This window comes from Cnephaeus nilssonii (genome assembly GCF_951640355.1).
Source record: "Cnephaeus nilssonii genome assembly, chromosome: 3".
Classification (NCBI taxonomy): domain Eukaryota; kingdom Metazoa; phylum Chordata; class Mammalia; order Chiroptera; family Vespertilionidae; genus Cnephaeus; species Cnephaeus nilssonii.
This window is the reverse complement of record NC_137074.1, coordinates 59876380-59901019: the sequence shown is the minus strand read 5'-3', so window position 1 is coordinate 59901019 and position 24640 is coordinate 59876380.

Here is a 24640-nt window from a genome sequence, read left to right as displayed (position 1 = left end):
CTATAGAGCTCTTCTTTAGAGAGTGATCAGTTCTTCCTGGGAGGTATCTAATGGAGACCAGCCTAATTTTGGGCACTGACAATGATGCAGAGGAGATTTAAGTATCAAGTGGGTTTATGTTTATCATGGCTCTCAATCCTGGCTGCATATTAAAATCACGTAGGGTTTTGTTTTTTATTTTAATACAGCTACCTAGGCACAATCACTGGAAATTTTGTTTCAATTGGTCTAAGGTAGCGATTTTCATCTAGTGTGCTGTCAGAATTTTTAAAACATGCAATACCTGACTATTTAGTCCAGGCACTGACCTCTTTTCCCTTAAATTTTCAAATTTAAAAAAAACAACAACAGCCAACACAATAATAGCTGTCTGGTGTGAATGAATCAAAATTATACCTTTTTTGTGTGTGTGTCAGATAGGCAAAAAAGATATTTTTGGGTGTGCCACAGAATTTTAGTAATTAGTTTATGTGTGCCATGAGATGAAAAAGGTTGAAAATTGCTGGTCTAAAGCATCAGCATTTTAAAACACTCTCCAGATGATTCTGATGTGCAACTGCTACTTCAAACTTAGACTCTGATTCAACATCTGAGGAAATGAGCACTTCCATTCAAAACACTCCAATTTTGACTGACTGCCCAATCCATTACACGTTCTCTAACACTAGTTAAACTAATGAGGCATGTAAGGCAATATTCCAAACAGAAAGATAGAAAATTGAGAAAGACAGGCAAACAGAGAGAGAGAGAATGAGGGGGTGGGGGGCAAGAGGAGAGAGAGAGAGACAGATAGAGAGAAAGAGAGAGAGAGAGAGAGAGAGAGAGAGAGAGAGAGAGAGAGAGCTGTATAAAAGCACATTATCATTATCTTAGTTTTTAGTTTGCAAAAATCTAAATAATTGAATTTTCACTTTGTAAAACGTATTGGCTGTCCAAACATGCAAAGTTCTTCTCCTGAAGTTTCCTGATATAGAATCCCCAGCAGTTGGATCACCAGTAGGTATGGATTTAATCAAAGGCCTCGGAATTCTCAAACCTCAAGTTGTGTTTTGAGACCTCTCAGCCCGAAGACTGAAAATATCGAATGGGAATGGGAGAGTACATATGGTTGTTAGAATGCAAGTAGGTGACAATCAGATAATTTCATATGCTGCTTTTTATCCTGAACTATTTTTGTAAAAGTCTGCTCTTTAGTAAATGAATTATTCACTTATATTCTAACTGTATTTTAAATATGCCACATTTGAAAGCAGGGTAAGATATATTTAAAGAATATGTTATCACTTTTTAATAGGTTGAAAAGTGGCTTGGGGTGTTGGTCTAGATAAAATAAACCAGTCAGCTGCACATCTATAAAAACAGAGAAGGGATGGGCACTGAACTTTCCTTTAATCCAATAACTAGAGGCAAATTCCATCCGATAGCTTCTTAGTTCAGGTTGCCCTTCACTTGCCTTCTATGTTCCTTATTTTGGCACCTGAGCCTGTTCAGTATTTGGTTGCCACTACCTGTGGCTCCCAATGACTGAGAATTCAACTCATTTACATTCACATTCTTAGGAGAGAACATAATGCTAGAATAAATTTATCATATCATTAAAATATAAGGTCTTAAAAACACAGTGAGACAAAGATCATTAATTTCCAACATAGAAAGTTGGAGGTGGGAAGGCACAATGCCATGTCCACAGTCAGTACTCAAAGATTCTAGAATGCAGTGACAAAGGGTCAGTTCAAACAGAGGCAAGTATGTGGTATCTATGATCCAAATAACACAGACACTACTCTTTTATGCTGTATGTTTAAAAAGAACAGTTAGGGGTGATTTCCTATATACTTGGTAAACAGCTTAAGAAACCGAAGACATTACCTTCAAAAATAAAAACCTTACCTGGCATTTTTTAATAAACTCACAGCCCTCAAAATTTATTTTTAAGACCATTGTCTTTTCTTATTCTGTTAATTTATAGTAAATTCTATAATATAGCAGGAATACGGGTAGGAAGCTCTGGGGTGAATGGGATTTTCAATTTTAAATAGGATGATCAGGGAAGGCCTCCTTAGATGGTAACATTTGAGCAAAGACCCTAAGGAGTGAAGGAACTATGAACATATCTGGAGAGAGAAAGTGCCAGGCAGAGGGAACTGCAGTGAAAATCTCACGGGCAAGAATGTGACTGGAGTATTAGAAGCCAGTGCGGGCACTGACAACAGGTAGTGAGAGAAGAGGAGCCTATTAGGACATTAGCTCAGAAACAGGTGACTAGCCCTGTAGGCCTTTATAAGGACCGAGTCAACTGGGGCTCCCCCTTCCAGGTTTTGAGCAGAGGAGGACCATATCTAACTTTGGTTTTTAAAGGATCATTCGGCCTGCTATGTTGTAACTCAGCAGCCCGGGGCCAGAGCAGAAGCAGGGAGACCATTCAGGAAGGACACTGCAATAAGCCAGGTGAGAGAAGACTGTGTTCAGAACCAGGGTGATAGCAGGAGAGGTGATTAGATGTGGTCAGATTCTGGATTTTTAGGTATTTTGAAGAGGAAACCAATAAGCTATTCTGATGCACTGAAAGTAGAATATGAGGTTAAAAGGTAAGTGAAGGATGGTTTTAAGGGTATGGGCCCAAGCAACGGAAAGGGAAGAGTTGCCCTTTACTGGTAAGGAAAGATGAGCAGGAGCATGTGTGAGGGAGAAGAGAAGTTCAATATGAGACATATTAATTTTTCAACATGCCTATTACAAATTAAAGTGCCAAGTCAAGCACATGGCTGTGTGCATTTCAAGTCTATATGAGAGTTGCAGGCCAGAGATATGAATTTGGGAATCTTCAGCAGACAGTAAGTATTTAAATCCACGAGTCTGGTTGAGCATGCGTGTAGGCAGAATAAGGAAGGCATCTGAGGACTGAACCCTGGAGAACCCAATATTTGGAGGTCAAGAAGAACAACAAGCACCATTAAAGGGACTGAGATGGAGTTGTCACTGACCATTGACGTGTGAGGAAACCAGAGAGTGTGCTGTCCTGGAAACCCACGGAAGAAATTGTTTCAAGCAAGAGTATAACCGGTCATGTTAAATCCCGTGACAGAGCGATTAGAAGCTGGCGGAGACCTGACCTTTGTGTTTAGCAACGGGCGGGGTGAAGGGGGAGGTGGCCACTGGTAGTCATTATATGAGTAGCTTGGTTGGAGTAGAGGAGATAAAAATCTTGTACAGAATGAACTCAAAACAGAAGCAGAGTAAGTGGAAAGAGCAGATATAGACAATCCAAGTAGCCATCACTGACTGCAGGAGACAATGAAGAACTAAACAGACATATCCCCTGAATTAAGTAGAACTCAGTATATATAAAATGGGCCCATATTCCTGTTCTCAGAGGAAGGAAAAAAACTGCTCATCACTTTGTAATAAGGTGAGACATTTTTTTAACTGCTCATTTTGTCAGCCTACCCAGCTTCTGAATCAAAAGTCGCAGTGTTCCTGTTCAATTTGAAAAGCTCAGGTGACAGGCTTGGATTCAGTTCCATGTTCCTAGGCCATAGAACAAACCCAGTCCCCAAAAGACTCAGCCCTCTACCCAATCAATAAATTGCAGTTAATGCCCTTAGGGAAAATGGTCTTGGATGAAACTCCCAGTTAGCAGCCAATCCAAGCCCATTAACTTCCACACCTGGAAGTAGGTGAGTAAAGAACATAAGGCTGATGGCTTCAATTTAGTTCTCATTTATCAGCATCACAATAACCTGACTCAAGGATATACAATTCAGGGTGATTGGATGAAATTGCTGAGTAGAGGTCCAAGACCGAAATAATGAGGCTGAAGGTCAGGATCCACAATTACTGGTACGGTTGTTTCAAAGGACCAGGTATATTGTCATGGAGCAAGAATAAAGGGCACCCAGAGGCTGTAACCCAGACAAGATATCAGGCTGATGCAGCACCCTATCATTTGCCTCACCCCTGTGACTTCTGACTCTTCATTTCATTAAACATATGCATAACAACAGTGATTATCATAAACCTTATATTTCTATAGCTTAATTCCCTGCAAAATGCTTACTGTCTATGCTTTTCATTTGAGTACTTTAGCAGGCATTTCATATATAGAAAAACTGAGCTTGGAAAGGGTGAGGTACACAGAACAGTAGATGGTGAGGGCCAATGAAGAGCATACTTTGCTTCAGTGAGTAACACCTCCCACCTAATTAGGAGAAGAATTGGCTATGTGAGTAATCAACTTTGGAGATTATATGTGATAGAATGAAAAATGTTTTATCTGTTAACACCAGAATTCTTCTATGGAGAAAACTATCTGTGGTTAGGAAAATACTTTGATAAATAGCAGATCCTGATTTGCCCAGCATAATCCCAATGTTTTCCTTTTGTCTTAGAGAAATAATTAATATTGCCCACTTTTACCGCCAAGGGTGTTCTAGTTCTTAGATGTGGTCACCATATTGAGATGTGTTTGCTACTACATATAAGCTATCTGAAAGGAGGCAGGGAGGGAGGGAGGTGAGATCCTATGCAAGAGCAAGAGCAAGGGTTAGCAGGCAGTCAATTAATAGTCAAACTCTTATGCATTTGACATAAGTAGGAATAGAAAGAAGAGCCAGAAGGAAGAAGGGAAGTGAGTAGAGTTATAAGAAGGAAGAAGAGAAGTGAGTAGAGTTGTACAAAGGAAGAAGAGAAGTGAATAGACTTGCAAGAAGCTAGGCAAATAATGTGTGGCTGGGACACCGTGTGGAGTTAACTCCCAAATCTCCAGTTGAAAGGTAACCTTAGGAGAAGATATCTGATTTCCGATTTGAAATTATTTTTATTCCTAAGATGTAAAACCTTGCCTTGCCCTTCTTTCCACCACTTCAGTCAAGTCTACTATACATGTAAATGCTTGATGTAAGTAAGGTGTTGTTGTTTGTTTGTGTGTGTGTGTGTGTGTGTGTGTGTGTGTAGAAATTAAGGAAATAAGTTTCACAGCTAAGATACACAGAACAAAGAGAACACACAAAGGACAAGTGATAATGCAAAGCCAAAATACCGAAGACCAGAAGTTTAGAGTTAGCGGTGACCATGAACATGTAAGCCCTCCAGGAATTCTCAAAAGTCACAGAGCCAAGTATGGAACTTTTGGAACAATGCCCTGCAATTCTCACAGAGCAGGAACACCCAGTTCACACTGGGGCTGCATAATGAGTGAGTGCTATAGGGATTGACATTTGTTTGATTAATCAGAAAAGTCAGTTGAAGTTTCTTAAACACTTTATTAAGACTTAAACCTACACATGTACATTTATCCTCCCATGTACTCATGTGGAGCCAACGCTGCTCCTTCGTCCATGCGTCTGTCCACTGGAGTTCTCTATTGTCTTTCTTGCATAAACCACATTCAGAATAATACAGAATCTAATTTCATTAGAAGAGACTCTAATTTCTTTAGAAGAAGCTCTCCTAGATGTCTCTGATATTTTTCTAATCATTTACAGAGATTTACCCGTCCCTAATTTGATGACAATTTTTCTTAGCAACTTGTTTTATCAATTCTTTCCAAAGAAACTTAGCTTTCATGGATATGGTTTCTTCTTGCATTAATGGCCTACTAATTTAATGTTTAATAAAATTATATAATTATGAAAACAAATACAATTGGCATAAACAAGTTTGCAACAAATGCAGCTGACTCTTGAGAGGTGTAGAAGTCGTCCGTGGGAGCAGGCGTGGTTGGTGTATGAGAGCTCTTGATTTGCCATGACTCCGGGCAGTGTCTGTGATTTCAGAGGAAAGGGGGAGCTCTACTATTCCAAGAAGCTTGGTAAGTGGAGGTGATTTTAAAAGCTTCTTTTTAGTTTATACAAAATTTTCCTGAAGAGTTTAACAGCTTGTCAATGCACAGCATATGGAACTATGGCCATGCTCTCCTCCCCGCAGTGACTGCATCAACGCCAACCTGAGAGCTCCATTCAGTGGGTAGACCTGGCCCAGAGGCCAGAGACACACATCCCCAAACGGGGAAAGTAATCACTCCCATTCCTAACTGAACAATCATAGGGTGTGGTGGGCTCTCACATAGGCTCAACCTTCAGTGAAGCCCCTTAAAAGAAGCCAAGCTGCACCCAAGGCTGGACAGAACAGCTCCAGGAGATTCTCAGCAAGACGAAACATTCAGTGGTAATGACTAAACACGTGTATTCAATGTAAATTAGGACTCTCTTCAGCTGGAAAGGGCAAAGAGCTAAATCTAAGCCACAGCCGGAGAAAGCACATTTCCTCCTAATCAGAAGAGCACAGTCAGGGTGCAGTGGAGCAGGTAAATGAACTCGTGTGTATAATTAGGATATTTTTTCTTTTCCTCCAAAGTGTGAAGAAGGAAAGGTTGGCATGTGAAGGGAAGGAAGTTAAAACTTCTGGGAGATGATTTCCTTGGTCATCTGAGGAGGCAGGTTAGCCTTGATAACTGTCCTGGTAAAGAGCTGAGGATATCGGCAGCCTGAGGAAGTACGTGAACTAAAAGGGCTTCTGATGTCAGAAATTCTTAAGTAATGATAGCATTCTTTAAAGTTATAGATTTTTTAAAAGATTGAAGTCAATCACCATAAGCAGATAATAAGCAAAATTTCTAACTACTAGGTGTACCAGTTAATAATGTGGATTTTTCAATAGATGGAGTTACACATATGTTGATATATATGTGATTTGATATGTATGCTATTTTGTTGTATTGACAGCAAGATTCAAAACTTCATATGTCAAATTTGCTGAAGGTGTTAACATCATAGATATTTTTATGCTTAAAATGTCGAATTTTGTGCCAAAAAAAAGAGCATTTGCGAGAAGTTTTAATTCATTACTTTATTTTGAAGAAAAAGTTATCGCATACTTCAGGAAGCTTATGGTGAACATGCTCCATCTCAAGATACTTGTGAACGCTGGTTCAAATGCTTTAAAAGTGATTATTTTGATGTGAAAGACAAAGAACATCCAGGTCAACTGAATAAGTTTGAAGACCAACAATTACAAGCATCATTGGATGAATATGTGTGTCAAACTCAAAAACAACTTGCAGAAAGATTAAACTTTGCTCAGCAAACAATTTCTGATCATTTACAAGCAATGGGAAAGATTTTAAAGGAAGGAAAATGGGTGCCACATCAACTGAACAAGACAAATGGAAAACCGAAAAGTCATCAGTAAAATGTTGCTTCCACGGCATGAAAGAACGTCTTTTTTGCATCGAATTGTGACTGGCGATGAAAAGTAGATTTATTTTGAAAATCCCAAATGCACAAAATCATGGGTTGATCCACGTCAACCATCAACATCGACTGCAAGACCAAATCGCTTTGGAAAGAAGACAATGTTCTGCATTTGGTGGGATCAGGAAGGTGTGGTGTATTATGAGCTTCTAAAACCATGTTAAACCATTAATACTGATTACTACTGACAACAAATAATCAATTTTAACCACGCTGTGATCATGAAATGACCAGAATGTTCCAGAAGACACGGCAAAGTAATTTTGTTTCATGATAACGCACCACCACACATTAAAACCAGTTAAAGACACGTTGAAAGATCTTGCCTGGGAAGTATTAACCCATCCGCTCGCTGTATTCACCAGACCTTGCTCCTTCAGATTACCACTTGTTCCAATTGATGGCACACGCACTTTCTAAGAAGCACTTCAAAACGTACGAAGAAGTGGAAAATTGGGTCTCTGAATGGTTTGCCTCAAAACAAGAAAAGTTCTATTGGGATGATACCGACAAATTACCTGAAAGATGGGGAAATGTGTATCTAGCGATGGACATTACTTTGAATAAAGCACTTTTGATGTTTCTCTTGAAATTATCGTGTTTTCTTTGATTACAAAATGCACCATTATTAACCGGTACACCTAGGTTTTGTGTTTAAATTTACTTTAGGCCTAGCTGGTTTGGCTCAGTGGATAAAGCATTGGCCTGCAGAATGAAGGGTCTGGGTTTGATTCTGGTCAGGGCCACATGCCCAGGTTTCAGGCTCGATCCCCAGTAGGGAGCATGCAGGAGACAGCCAATCAATGATTCTCTCTCAACATTGATGTTTCTATTTCTCTCCCTTTCCATTCCTCTCTGAAATAAATAAAAATATATTAACTTACTTTAAATTAACTTTAATGTTTACTCTGCTTATATATTCTTCATGATGGGAAATTTAGTACAAAAAGTTGTTGTTTTTATAAGAAAAAAAAAAGTACCATTGTCTCTGGGACTCAACCTCACCAGTGGTCCAGTTGGGAATCCACAGATGAAGCAGTTAAATTAATGACAGGCAGTAAAATCTCAGACATCTCACGTAGCAGACATCTCCTAGGGCAAAGGAAACTAAGGAGAAAATAAACAAATGGGACTACATCAAAATAAAAAACTTCTGCATAGCAAAAGAAACCACCATTAAAATGAAAAGGGAACCCACTGTACTGGAGAACATATTTGCCAATGATACATCTGATAAGGGGTTAATATCCAAAATATATAAAGCACTCATACAACTCAATAGAGGGAAGACAAACAATCCAATTAAAAAATGGGCAAAAGGCCTGAATAGACATTTCTCTAAAGAGGACATACAAATGGCCAAGAGACATATGAAAAAATGCTCAAAGTCACTAATCATCAGGGAAATGCAAATTAGAACCACAATGAGATATCACCTCACACCAGTCAGAATGGCTACCATCAACAAATCAACAAACAAGTGCTGGCAAAGATACAGGGAGAAGGAAACACTAGTTCACTGCTGGTGGGAATGCAAATTGATGAAGCCACTATGAAAAAGAGTATGGAGTTTCCTCAAAAAATTAAAATGGAACTCTGTTTGACCCAGCGATCATATTCTGGGAATATATCCCCCAAATGCTGAAACACCAATCAGAAAGAATATATGAACCCCTATGTTCACAGTAGCATTATTTACAATAACTAAGATTTGGAAATAGCCCAAGTGCCCATCAGTAGATGAGTGGCTGTAATACTATGCAGCTGTAAAAAAAGAGGGATCTCTTACCCTTTGGGACAGCATGGATGGACCTGGAGAGTATTATGCTAAGTGAAATAAGCCAATCTGAGAAAGACAAATATCACATGATTTCACTTATTTGTGAAATCTAATGAACAAAATGAATTGACCAATAAAATAAGACCCAAAGCATGGAGGCATGGAACAAACTGACATACCTTGATGTGGGGTTGAAGGTACGAGAAGAGATAAACCAAAGAATTTATATACTTACATGCATAACCCATGGACATGGGCAATAGGGTGGTGAAGACCTGGGGGTGGGTGGTGGATAAGGGCTGGGAGGAGGGGAGTAAAGGTGGGGTGTAAACAAGACATCTGTAATACTATCCTATATAATAAAAGGCTAATATGCAAATTGTCCCCTGGGGAGTTCAACCAACCAAGAGTTCGACCACTCACTATGATTGTGCTGACCACCAGGGGGCGGCAGGGAATGAAGGAAGGCCCTGGCTGGCAGCCAGCAGCCAAGGAAAGGAAAGCCCCGGCCAGCAGCTGGCAGTCGGGGGAAGGGAGGCCCCAATCAGCCCTGATCGCCGGCCAGGCCTAGGGACCCTAGTCATGCACGAATTTCATGCACTGGGCCTCTAGTCAACAATAAAACTATACATATAAAGAAATTAATGCAAGATCTAGAAATGGGGGCAAACCAGGCATCAAACTGAATACTATCAAGTATTGGCAACTGGCAGGAGGTGGGGACATAAAAGGTGACAAACTGAGCTGAAGAACTCCTTTGCTTTTATATTTGTTTGTTTATTTGTTCATTATTTACTGACTTGTTATTTATATTTCTACTAGAGGCCTGATGCACGCAATTCATGCAAGAAGTAGGCCCTCCTTCCCCTGGCTGCCAGCACCAGCTTCCCTCTGGCACCCAGGATCCAGGCTTCCCTCGCAGGCCAGGCTTCATCCAGAAGGTGGTCCAGAAGCCATCCGAAAGGACGTCCAGTCTAAAAGCATATTGTGCTTTTATTATTATAGGTATTTAAAAGACATACAAAGAAGCAAAGAAATTAAGTGGAACTTGCTGTTGGAGATAATAGGAACAAATACATAAACTTTGTTTTACCTGCTGCCCACCCTGCTGAAGAAGGGAGATGTTGGTTCCCGCCTAGCTTTTGTGTTGTGAAGTTGGGCGGCAGATATTAGTGGCGTCTCCACATTTCCCTCCTTTCTCTAGCTCTTCCCCAGCTCAAATTCATGGCAAGGAGGCCCATGCCGAGGCCTCTGCGGGAAACCATCAACAGCAGCAGCTAATGGGAAGCCTAATGACCTTTTAATGGGACAAGTAAAGCTAAGAGAGTTGTGCAGATAATATTTATAATAGAAGAAAAAGAAACTACGCAGTAAGCTGAAGCAAGAGCTTGCTAGGCACTGTTAAGCCCAGTAGAGAAAAAGCTGCAGCCCTCCTAGAGGAAGGACATTTATCACTCCTCTGAAGACCTCCACAGCATCGCAGCACACACCACAACCACCACACACTGAATGTAATGAGATTACATTCACAGTGCTCCATGATGTCTCACAGGACTCCTATGGTAAGCAACAACAGCAGACAGATAAGTTTCTTCATTTGCATGTATGAAATGGTATTAACCCATGGAAAACAGACTGCTGGGTCTCCAAGACCAGGGTAAAATCCGACTGAAAGCAAACATTTTGTCAGTCAAATTCAAATACAGGCAGGGTAGCAGAAGAGCCTGTTGTACAAGTATTTCCCAAGGCCTGTTACATCACCTGGTTTTACCAAGCTTACCCAGATTGGTCTTTAGAGCTTGGAGATTTTTATCCCATCCACTCTAGTAATATTAACATACCTGAAAACTCTACAACAATGGTTCTCTAAATGTGATCCCTGGACCATTGGCATCTGAATCACCTGGGAAGTTGGTAGAAATGCAATTTCTCAAGCCCCACTTGAAGCGCAGTTACCGAGAAAATCTGAGGGCAGAGCCCAGAATCTGTGTCTAACAAGCCCTCCAGGTGATGGTGGCAACACGCTCAAGTTTGAGAACCATGGGTCTGTAACACTGAATTGCAAACATGGCTGTGCATTGGCATCTCCTAGGAACCTTGAAAAAGCAAAATGCTGATGCCTGGTTCCTACCTTCTCTCCCACCTCCAGAGATTCTGATTTAACTAGCACCAAGTGCTGCTAAGACCGTTGAATTTTTTTTTTTAATTCCCCAGGTGATTCTAATGTTCAAGGAAGTTTGAAAAACACTAGAACATAGAAAATGAATGGGAATAGACAACTTCTCACACCTTAGGCAAAAAGCATACAGGCAGTCAACAGGTATTCACAGCCATCAATTACAAAGAATAATAGGTAGTCTATACTGACAGACTCAACAGCGTTTTTCCCTTGGTCATATTTCAATAAAAGAGAAAGTAACAATTTCCTCAAAAGTCTTAGGCTTCATTGATTTCTATGTATATTTCAAATTTTCTGTTTTGTCCTTACTGCTAGGGAACTCAGAGGCTAATTTCGTCCTTGGGAATTTTACACACACACACACACACACACACACACACCTTTGAAAGTCCCTGACTTCTGTTTTTTCACATCTGTTTGCAAGTTCTGTTGCCAATGCTCCTCCTCACACTGAAGGACATGTCTCTCAGGCTCTGCAGCGATGCATCATGGGATCCAGGAAGCCACAGGACAAAGGTGGCTCATAAATCCAGAGTCCCAGATTTAATCAGAGTTGGGTCACGTCAAATGTCTTAGTATTAGGCCAAACATAATATGTTATGAATTGGTCATTCTTGGTTCTTCCCTCAGGCCTCCTGAGAAGAGTGAACGTACCCCCTCCTCTGCCACTGGAAGCACCTCACTAAGGAAGCTGGAAGGACACTGACACTACATGTGAGCCTTACTGAGAACCGCCTGAAATTACTTTGGAAGAAGGCATAATATAAACAAGTAAGTGCAGGAATTTCCCCTGGAGATCTCAACCATGTCTTTATTCAAAGGCATTATTATTGATATCTCCTCTCCTTCAAACACTGTTTATTCTTTGGACACCTACACTCAATAACTACTCCCCATTTGATATCATTGACACACGAGATCCCACTGTGTCGGACATTCATAATACCTTTGAAATCATGAAGTTAATCCCTCACCTTTGTTTTCAGTGAGAATGGATGCTGGGACTGGCACTGCCGGTGAGAACTTCCGTCTCCAGGATGAAAGAGAGGGGAGCAAGTTGGGACCCAGGGCTGAGAAACAAGAGAACCTGGTAGGAAGCAAAAAGGAGATAAGTTGTTGAAATTGGGATTCAAGGAAAAAACGTGAAAAAACTTATAAGGCAAACGCCTAATAAAACAGGGCATTCTCACCCTCTCCTGGAAGAATGAGAGTAGAGAAAGAAGAGAAAATGACAAAAATCCAAATCAAGCCTGCAACCTCAAGGAGAAATTGTCAGCATTTTATATAGAATTCTTGAGCCATATTTACACATTTATTACACCCAAAGGCTTTATTGTTCAGTCTTTCTGCCGTCCTCTGGGTGAAAAATAGGACTCTGTTCCTCGGAGCTTTTACAAAAAATGGCAATAAAATTCCCCAGAGAGTTGGCCCTGTCTCTCAGCTTTTCCTTCTTCCTAATCAAGTTTGAGCTCATAGAATTGGCGCTTTGGGATGTATTTCGCTAACTTCTGCTTTAGGCACCAGCGGCACACCGCACTGCATTCTGGGGGCTTCTCACTTCTGCTGTTTCCTGCAGTGCAGATGGCAGCACGGAAAAGTGCAGCATCCCTTGGGTGTGTCCATACTTCAGAGAAATCTACTTTCACGTTTTCTTTTGTTTTGTTTTTGTCAGAAAAAAAATAACATAAAACCCCCAACTATGCTTATTAGTACTAACTGTTCTGAGCAGCAAAGTAAGCTTATCCATTTGCCAGGAAGTTGAGGAGATAAGCCTCTCATGTTCCATGAACACTGCTTTTGGAACCTGTGTATTAGAAACATATCAGTGACCATCTAGTCCACACCCGTTGTAACAGTGGTGCACAAAGAGGCAAGATGGCCTCGCTGAGCCCCACAGCCGATCAGACCAGAGCTCCAGTGTCCCAGCTGAATTCAATTCTGCTCCCAACGCACCTCACCACGCCCTGAATGCCACAGAGCACAGCAGGGCTGGGAGCTGCTGCAGCAACTAGCAATCGATAAAGGAAACAGAAAGAACCCTAACGGGATGATAATAAAGACTGGGCCCTGGACGAGCGTGGAAAACTGATGCACACACAGGAGACAGTGAGCAGACCTGCAGTACAGGTCATGGCTCAGAGGGAATCGATGCAGACAATCCACAACAGGCACAGACAGGGCCAAGCAGTGTGGCATGGGGGTTCCAGAAATATCCTCAGAGCCTGGCCCAGGGCAGAGACCCTCTTGTTTCTCTCCTGGTCCATGGACAGGTACAAAATACAAAGTCTGACCTATGCATTCTTGCACTTAGGGAGGTAGGAGGTGCAATAGATGTTCTAGAAAATTGCTTCTAGCTTCTGTGTCCTTATCTGTAAAGGGGTTCATGTGAAAAATGAAGTCAGATGTGAAAAATGAAGTCAGACATGTGAACTTGTATATGAATTATAAAGGAGGCTGAGCTCATACTGTTCCTTCTAGCATCACAGTCACTACTACCTCAGAGGCAAAAATCACCTAGGGCAGTGGTCGGCAAACTGCGGCCCGTGAGCCACATGCGGCTCTTTGGCCCCTTGAGTGTGGCTCTTCCACAAAATACCACGGCCTGGGCGAGTCTATTTTGAAGAAGTGGCGTTAGAAGAAGTTTAAGTTTAAAAAATTTGGCTCTCAAAAGAAATTTCAATCATTGTACTGTTGATATTTGCCTCTGTTGACTAATGAGTTTGCCGACCACTGACCTAGGGCTTTAGGGAGTTTGTGAATCCCAAGGCTTAAAGAGGAAGCAAGTATGCTGTGAAGTGAGAACAAGCTGTGGAGACAAACAGCTGGGTCTCCACGGTATTGGAGGGACCTCACCTCTCCAAACCTCAGGCTCCCAGCACAGGTGAGAAAATCAGTCCATCAGAGCCCTGAGTAATAATATTTTCAAAAACAGATGTTAATTAAGCTCTCTCTGAGAAACAGTCAGTCTCAGGGCCAGTACCAAGTGTTTCTTCTAAATATTCACTCACCTGCCAATTATAAATCTAACCCCAGGTGGGCTTACCTTGATAATACACCTTCGTCCTGTAAAATTCCCCTTCTGTCCCTTCCTGATTGTCCAGGAATAGAAAGCCAAACTCAAGTCACAATTTAATTATCAAGTCAAGAATAGAAATGCAACAACTAGAACAAAAGATAAAACAACACATCTGTCAAAACCATTGGTTTTAAAATTAGCTAGCTAACCAGAGAATCAAACATTCATTACCTAATTTTGGAAAATTCTTCACAATAACTAGAAATGATTGCCTTGATTGGGCTTTCTTATTATACACACAAGAAAGTAAGTCCTCCAGTAAGTGAAAGAAGTTTAGCTGGGTAGAAGTGACAGAAATCGCAGTTATCCGATCTGGATCAAAAATATTAAACAAAGAAAAAATACTCATTATTCTGTCAGCCCTGAGACATTTTCGGCTTGCTCACACTGGAACGCGTCCCCCTGTGGTCTTGTAAAACTCACTGAATTGGAGTGAAGTAGCATAAGCAGCAGCTTCATCTTCAAAGATGCCATGTAAAATATGCATAGTAACAAGCAGGGTTTTTCTTATTCTTGCGCCTTCGCGCTGTTTCTCTGCTCTGTTCCAAGCATCGGTCATGCCTCACTTGCATGATATCACGTCGAGTTTACATTTTCTTGCACTCGCCACCACCTCCCAACCTCGAGGCCTCTGCCGCTGCCGGGGGAGCCCTCCTGCGTTCCTCCAGGAGGGACCCGACTTCCTAAGCCAATAAATGTGACATAAGACTTACGTATCTTTCCTCTAAGACAGTCCCCGGTAAATAGTGCCCAGGTTAAACTGCTTGTACTTGAAAAAACAAATAAACCAAAATGGCATGTTTGTGGGTCTGCGTCTCAGTGCTCTGCTCTGTAAATTCCTCCTGAATAACTGAGTAGATCTGGGACCAGCAGAGTCTTGATCTGAAGCGAGATTTGACCTGTGAATTCAAATTTACAGGTCTAATCCCCTCTTCAAAATGTGGAGGTTCTGATACATCTTGCCATTTCCATTTTGCAGAACATTGGTGGACTGCTGTAGACAAGATTAGGGATTTATCGCCTCAGGAACCCACACCACTCTTTGCAATGAGCAGGTGGACAAAGCCACAGAACAGAATGACCACGAACTAAGGGACGGCTGACCTGGTGATGATGTCATTGTAATTAGGCAACCATCCTTGGAGACCCTCCTATAGGCCTCGAATCATGCAAAACTCTGTATCTCCAGCACTTAGCACAGTGCCATGTGCATAGAAGAGACTCAGTAAATAAAGTTTGTTGAATGAATGAATGAATGAATGATCACTTGGCTTAGACTGTAAAAAAGATTTCAAATTTTAACCAAAAAGGTTAGTTTTGATCCATTGCTCAAAAAAAGATAGAAGTAGGAAATTACAAAAGAAAAAAATCAAAAAAGTTTTAGTTGACCCCCAAAACAATGTCTGATAGGAAATTAAAAAAAGAGACATGATAAGAAGCAAAATGGTCCAGGCAACCGAGGGGTTGGAACCTGGGAAATGGACAAACCCACCAGCGTAGGGCAGCGGTCCCTCCAGCTTTAGGATTTGACAGCACAAGGATAGCCAGGTGGTCTGAACATCGTAAGTAAAAGGCCACCTGCAGGCTGACAGGGTTCAGCCCTGGGAAAGTCTAGCTGCAGATGAGACTGATTTGTGGGGTCTGTGGATCACAGGTAGGACCTCGAGGAACTAGGTAAGCACCCACTGTTTATGCAGAGTCAGCAGGTAAGCTCTCATTGCTCAGCTGCTGAAAGGAAGCCTGGTGTTCCTTAAATCGATCTCCCTTGCCTAGACTCTCCTGGGTCTCAACTGACACTTGAGACCAGAGTGGGGCTGAGCCTACAGGAGTATCAACGACAAACACCAATGGGGCACACTCTGTGCCCGACACTGTTAAATATGGTCTTAGGAAGTAGGCACTATTGTTATCACCTCCACTTTACAGATGAGGAGACTGAGGCACAGAGTACTTAAGTGCTTGTCTAGGGTCACGCACGCAGCTAGTAAGTGGCACAGCAGGGATCTAAACCTGGGCAGGTTTGTGCCACAGTCCACACTCTAAATAATGTATCCACTGCTCAGAGGCCCCTGCTGTGGGACTCCGAGGGAGGTGGTCAGGGGATGCCCTGTTCTTGCTACACAGGATCAAAACCAACATAACCAGTTACCTATGTGGAGAACCACACTTTGAAATGCACAGAATTAGAAAGCGGCGCAGATAAGCAAAGCCTCACACACAGGAAGGCATGACCTGTGAGAATAATTCAGGAGGGCAAAAGCCCAAGGGGCCTGACACTGGTCAGGCAGCGAATTAATATTTACACACTAAGACTCAGATGTGCAGAAATGGAGTTTAATTCCCATGCTCTGGAGCCCTCGCCCCCTTTGCCTGCCCCTATCAGGTTTCCAGGCGATCCCCTGTGGCCTGAGACAGTCTCCTTGGGGCAAATGCTCGGTGCACTCAGGATTCACCCCATTAGAGTCCACAGAGGGCGACTTCCCCATTGCCCAGCCCTGGAAAAGCTTCTGGCTGAGGGTCCTGTCCCACCTCCACCTGGGCAGGGGCCTCTCTAGCATGTGGCTATTTCAAAAAAATAAATAAATTTGAAGATTCAGTTTCTCACTCAAACTTGCCACTTTTTTTAATTTAAATTTTATATTGTTGACAAACTTGCCACATTTTAAGTTTTCCGCAGACACATGTGGCTAATGGCTACCAGACTTAGGTAGTACAAATATAGAACATTTCTATGGTCGCAAAATATTCTACTGGACAGTACACAAACACACAGAGGGTGTCCCCAAAAATGTAAACACAATTTAACAGCTGATTACTCACTTAATTTTCACTCCTTTTCAAGTTTAACTGATTTGAAATAATGGGTGAAGCCAGACTAAGCTTTGAACAAAGAAAATTAATCCTAGAGTGCCACTAGACTTTTTTATGGGGATACAGAAAAGATAAAGTTTGCAGTACAAAACTGGTAACAGTAGATGAATTGAGGGCACACAAATACCGAAGAAAATGATTCTTGATATTGGAGATTCCTTTGCTTTGTGTTATCAGCAGTGTCTGGACCAGAATGGTCATCAATTTGAAAACAGACATTGACAAAAAAATTTATTCATTCCCATTGATTCTTTTTCAATTTTTAAAATGAACTGTATGTTAATAAACACTGACTTTATAGTCACTCAAGTGTGTATATATATTTTGGGGACACCCTGTATATATAGTCCAATAGAATATTCTGTGATAATGAAAATGTTCTATGTCTGTATTACATATGTAGATATGTGTGTATTCTTATTTGTAGCTTACTTTCTTCCAAAAATAGCATATATACAATAGAAAACATATATAACAAGACATTAAAGAATCAAGTTAGAAATTCCATGCTTTGTAGAACCAACCTCTGCAAATAGATGACATTGGGATCTTGAACAAGTTCCTTAATCTTTTGAGCCTCAGTTTCCTCATCTTTCAAATGGGTATAATAATGACACCTGTCCTACCAACCTCTCAAGTGGTTATAATGATCACTTAAGATAATGCATGTAGAAGTACTTTCAAATTTTTAAGGTGACACCCAAATTTAGCTATTGTTATTCCAGTTCTAATAAAGAATCCTATTTAATAAAAGGGTAATATGCAAATAGACCAAACAGCAGAACAACTGAAGAACCAATCAAAGAGTAATATGCTAATGATATGCTAAGGCTGCTCAACTGCTCTCTATGATGTGCACTGACCACCAGGGGGCAGATGCTCTGACTGGCAGGTTAGCTTGCTCCTGGGGTCCAGGCCCATCACGACTGAGCAAGATGGGCCAGACATGCCCTGGAGCCCTCCTGCGGTCCCTCCCCGGCCTGATCATGCACCGGTAGGGTCCCTCAGCCTGGCCCTCTCGCAATCCGGGACCCCTCAGAGGATGTCTGAGAGCTGGTTTTAGCCTGATCCCACAGGCCACTCCTCTTGGGAGGGCGCCAGACACAGGGCTCATGACTGGCAGCTGCTATGGCAGCACAAGCCTCTCCTGATTGGGACTGATTGGGCCTGATTGGGCACGAGCCCGCAGCAGGCACAGTGGGGCCGGGATGAGCGGGAGCAGCAGGTAGGAGCTGCAGGCAGCATTGGACTGTGGCTTTTGGCCCGATCCCTGCAGGCCACCCAGAGGGACCCCACCTGTGCATGAATTCATGCACTGGGCCTCTAGTCATGTTATAAACTGAATGTTTGTGTCCCCAGATTCATATGTTGAAACCTCATCTCCAATGTGATAGTATTTGGAGGCAAGACTTTGGGGAGGTGATTAGGTCATAAGGGTGGGGACCTCATCTACCAAATCAGTGGCAGTACGAAAGCGACTCCACAGAGCTCCCTTCATCTAGGTGAGGTCAGTGAGAAGATGGTTATCTGTAAAACAGGAAGTGGGCTCTCACCACACACAGAAATTGTGGGTGCCTTGATTATGGACTTCCCAACCTCCAGAACTGAGAGAAATAAATTTCTGTTTTTTAAGCCACTCAGTCTACAGTATTCTGTTATAGGAACCTGAACTAAAACAGAGTTATTTTATTTTTAAAAGAAAAAAAAATGTAACAGAACCCAGACTAATTATATCTCAGGTACTAGAGGAATTGCATCTATATCTCAGGGTTACACTATGTTAGCATGACAAAGTCGGAAAAAATAGACTGCCTTAGGAGACTGAGCATGGGACTTTTTAAAGGAGGAAAAAGAAGAGTTCCTAGGCCAGCCACAGACCAACACATTCCCTGTCAATTCTTTAAAAATTTAGAACATATTTTATAACAAAATACTTTAAATATTTATAACACAATGTATTTTTTAGAATTACTTACCAAGCTGAAAACTTTAGGGATATTGCAAACGTGGTATGCTTTGATTTCAACATTCCCGGGATCTGGATGGTGAAATGGGGACTAATGGGTATGTGATTCTATTTGTGTCTGCTTGAAAACCTTCCCTCAGGTAGTATTGATTATGTTTCAAAGTTAGCTTGAAAGGGGGTCTGGAGAATATTGTCCTTGGAGCCATTCTGTTGCACAGTTTTGACAATGATGAATGCTCTCAATGGAATGTTTGCATATGACAACACGGAACAATCAGCTAGGCCTTAACAGAGAAGGCTTTGAAGGGGCAGGCAGGCATCTCCTTAGGGGAGGGGGGAGGGGTGGCTGAATAAAGAAGGTGAAGGGATTAGCTAAAGAACATGTATGCATACCTCATGGACTAGGACAACAGTTTAGTGAAGGCCAAGGGAGGGGGATACAGGGGTGGGTAGGGTGTGGGCACAGTGGCGGGGGGGACACCTGTAATAATGTCAACATTAAAGTTTTTCATTAAAAAAGGAACACACACATACACACACACACACACACACACACACACACACACACACACACATTAATACTGGACATTTTGTCCTGCTCAACTAACTACAACCATACAGAGATATATGCATGTTCAGTGACATGCTCTTTACCTTCTTCCTTGCCTATGCCCTATCCCCACTCATGTGCAGGCAGGTTTAGCTCCACTAGAGTTTTTAAGGAGAGGCCAGAGGTTGGACCCTGCCCTAGAAAATGATGTTCGTGTTCCCCCAAAGGCAAAATCACTAGATATTCCAAACACAGTTGGGAGTGACCCATATTTTACTGTTTGTTCCATTTTCAACTCCATTGGGACAAATAATTGTCCTATATTTTAAACTGGAACTAGGGTGTGTGTGATGGGGGCGGTATGCACGTGTGTGAGTGAGAGAAAATATGAGAGAACTATATCATACCCTCGATTCCTGATTTTATAGTTGAAAACTGCTAGGTCAATCATATTTTGTCCAATCAGCATTCTTTTCCACCCAATATACACATAAAAGCATGACCTTTTCCACTCAATATACACATAAGCATTATCATATACCCAATAACCTCTGTTTTTAATATTGACATCTGGAACACATTTTCATTCCTATCATTCATGTTCACTTTTACCTTCATAACAACCTTGTCTGATAGGAAGGAAAAAATACTATCATTCCCATTTTTAAAGAGTCATCAAATCAAAGAATGTCAGTCATTAAATTTTAAGAAATTATATTTCCAAGTCTCTAGATCTAGAGTCCCCTGGCTTCCAGGCCAGTTCTCTTTAATCTCATGGGGCTCCTTCACAGCATTGCTAGGAGGAAAACTAGGTCTCCTATCTTCTTATTCTGGTCTTTTTATAGAAACGCAAATTCAAACCCTACAGGTGGGGGGACGGAAGATTTAAATGGAAATAATTTATTCTCCCTTTAAGTAAAATGGAAAACAAAAAGGAGTAGAAAAAGGAAAGGAGCAACAACCTTTCAAACATACTTCAAACAACATACTTCAAACGTAGTTATGACCATCCTCGTGCATGGGCAGAGCAAAATAATGAGCCATCATGAAGAGTCAAGGAATGGAAGAGCAGGGTCCTCCAGCCCAACCCCCAGCTCTGTGCACAGACTCTATGGCATCCTCTATGATCATGACCACCACTAATGTTCACTGAGCACCCCACCCTCTAAGTCCCAAGCACTGTGCTTATGAATTTTATGTTTCCTCTAACTTACTTGGGCTACAACCCTAAGAGGTAACTATTATTACTATCCCATTTTACAGAAAAATTAAAAACTACTTTGTCATCTATCTGTATTCCTCATAACAATCCAAAGTTATTGCTGTTACATTACTACCATTTTCAAGAAGACAAACTGAGGCTCAGAAAGGTCAAGTAACTTGCCCATGGGTCACACAGGTCTCCAATGTGGATGGAAAGCAAAGATCCCTCACAGAGCACTATCTCAGCAATACACAAAATGCCTTCACACCCTCCTCCCATTTGACCATCCATCATAAAACATTTAAAGTCAGAACCTGACGGTAACATTCTGCAAGTAAGCCCAAGACTGAGTCTCGCAGTATCCTACTGAAGAAAGACCAGCACTGGCCCCTAAGGAAATCTAGAGTCAATAATTCAAAATGTAAACATGGATTTATCACAAAAGCAAACAACTCTCCAAAAAAAACCTAAAACATTGTAATTTCATAGGAGGAGAATTCTTAAAAGAGAAACAAGAATTTATGGCTTAGGAAAGGTAAAGTCATGACAAGGGGTTGTAAATCCTGATCATAAATTAGGGCTGAAAGAAGAGGATTTTTGATTCAGTTGCGGGGTAAACTGTTTTATTGGGTACACTAGCACCACCTTGTGGTGAAGAGGAAGAACTTGCAAGGTTCTACCTGTTCTGAACTAATAAAACATGCCTTAGCTATGGAGGTAAAACAATGTTGGATACAAATCACAGGGCTCCAGAATTTCACTCACTACGTAATGACAGCTATTTTGACCAAATATCCTGCTTAGTGGAAATCTTGTTTTATCCCAGATAGGGCAAAATTCAAAACAAGGTTAGTACTTATATTTTCAAAGATATCTATCTTCATGCATATCATGAGAATGTACTGATGAATGCTAACACCTAATGTTGAGATATGGTAATATCTCACATTTATATAGCACTTTCACATACATAACATTTATTTTATCATCAAAACAACAGTGAGTTAGGCAGACAATATATGTATTCCATTTTACAGCTGAGAAAATTGAGGTTAATTTGTGTTACATTCGCTGTGGAGTTATTTGTGAAGCTTCCAGAGATAACTAAGAAGTTAATAAGCCTGCGTAGGAACTGAAAAAGCTGAAAAGGCCAAAGTATGAGAATCAAGACTCAGTCAAGTAAATGTTCCGTTCACTTTTAAATGACTTCTAAAGAGCTGATTTCTCAGCAAAGATGCCTTCCACAAGTCCAAAAAATGAACAGAACCACGGCAACAAATGCTCCCTGGAATCAGCAGCCATAATTAGCTGGAACGCTGGGCAGCCCCATGTGCTGATCCATCACTGAAGTCCTTCAGGGTCAACATACTGACATGGAAAGACATGTCTACCAAGCTGGCTTCATCAAACCGCTGTCGAAATAATTACATCTTCTTACCCAAACCACCTCACAACCATCTCCAAGTCATCCAAAATCTGCCTATTCTTTCTTGTCCACTGAACATCATCCATCTGTTTGGATTGAGCCAAGAAACTCCACTTAGCAGAGAATAGTCCTATGTGCAATCTTCTTACGAAGCCTGTGGCCTGATCACGGTGGGAAGTCGCGCACCAGTCAGCGTTTTTGGACTATGCTTGGTGGGGCCTGTGTTGGGGATGGAGTGTTCCCCTGTCCCTTCTGGCAGGGGGCTTACTTGATTTCTTATTTTTGTATAATGTTACGATTCATTTGGTCATATGTGTGTTCAGCATTAATCTTACTTATCGCAAATGCCAATTCATCAAATCTGTTAATAAACATACTACAAAAATGTGTATACATTAATCTGTGTCTGCATTTCTAATTATTTTTATTGGATATTTTTGGAATAGAGAGGCACAGAGCTTGACAAAGTTATTCTAAAGTCCATTTGGGAAAATGAACAGATAAGAATATCTTTTTTAAATACCTTAAAAATAGGAATGAGGAACTCTCTCCAGTATATTATATTATTTCAGGTATTTTTCCTTTTTCTGCTGTTTGCCTTTTAATTTGATGATGGGGTTATTTGAAATAGATTACAAGAATTGGAAGATTTAGAAGAATTTTTGGCCAAAAATAAGTATTTTTTTCCTCCTTACTTAGTGCCAAGTTAATTAATAGGTTTCTTTTTAAAGGCAGTGGGTGAGTGGCCCAGACATCAAACAGACATTTTTTCAACAAAGTCCCTTTATTTTCTACTCCAGTTAACATTAAGAAATCACCAGATATCAATTCTCCTTGAAATGTTTCAAAGGCCTGAGCCAAGCTGGACACACAGACACCACATTCACTGGCTTAGGTCAGTGGTCGGCAAACTCATTAGTCAACAGAGCCAAATATCAACAGTACAACGATTGAAATTTCTTTTGAGAGCCAAATTTTTTAAACTTAAACTTCTTCTAATGCCACTTCTTCAAAATAGACTCACCCAGGCCATGGTATTTTGTGGAAGAGCCACACTCAAGGGGCCAAAGAGCCACATGTGGCTCGCGAGCCGCAGTTTGCTGCGGTTAACCCCAGTTAAGACCTGGTTCCTCTTTCTCTCCCTTAAGAGGTCACAGCCTCTTATATTATAACCAAGCATGATTGACAATAATGACATTCAATTACAACTTTCCTTTTTTCATCAGAACTCCAAGAAGTGAGCTTCCCATGCTCTAAAAATATATTACAAAGCAGCAAACAATGAATACCTTAAGTGTTTATTCTCTTTTCCATCTAATCTAATAATAGACAAATATGCAAATTGACCGCACCTTTGCTACGCCCAAGCCACGCCCACCAGCCAAGCCACGCCCACCAGCCAATCAGGACGAATATGCAAATTATCCCAACAAAGATGGCGGCTAATTTGCATATCGCGACAGCGTAGAAAGAAGCCAAGAGCTGCAGAAGGGAGCAAAGCTGCAGAGAAGCAAGCAAGCCAGGGGGAGGAGAAGGGAGGAGCGGAGGCGGGGCCGGGGGAGAAGGAAGTTGAGCAGGCGGGGCCGGGGGAGAAGGGGCGGGGCCGGGGGAGAAGAGAGGAGCGGAGGCGGGGCCAGGGGATAAGGGAGGAGCGGAGGTGGGGCCAGGGGAGAAGGGAGGAGCGAAGGCGGGGCCAGGGGAGAAGGGAGGAGCAGAGGCGGGGCCAGGGGAGAAGGAAGGAGAGCGGGCTGGTGGAGAAGTTAGAAAAGCAGGGGGGCTGGCGGAGAAGGCGGGGCGGGGGAGAAGGGAGGAGCGGAGGCGGGGCCAGGGGAGAAGGGAAGAGCAGAGGCGGGGCCGGGGGAGAAGGGAAAAGCAGGCGGGCTGGCAGAGAAGGCGGGCCGGGGGAGAAGGGAAGAGCAGAGGCGGGGCCAGGGAAGAAGGAAGGAGAGCGGGCTGGCGGAGAAGTTAGAAAAGCAGGGGGGCTGGCGGAGATCGCGGGGCGGGAGACAAGAGAGGAGAGCAGGCAGGGTGGGGTAGAGTGCAGCAGGAAACCCTATTGCAGGATTTTTCCTGCAACAGGAACGCTAGTTATAAATAACATGATAATAACCTAGACCTCACTCACTGTTCACAGATGAAGGGTGCATTTTCAGAGAAACCATTGGCATGTGGCAGCAGGGTGGCCTGGGGATCCCTGAGAACAGGCCAAATGATATCATTAAGGAATGGAAGAAATCTCGAGGATATTTGTGATAGGTTGGCCTATATTTTACCTAACAATAAAACAACAAATCAATAATAAAAATATTAAAGCAGTATAGAAAAATAGGCAAAGGGT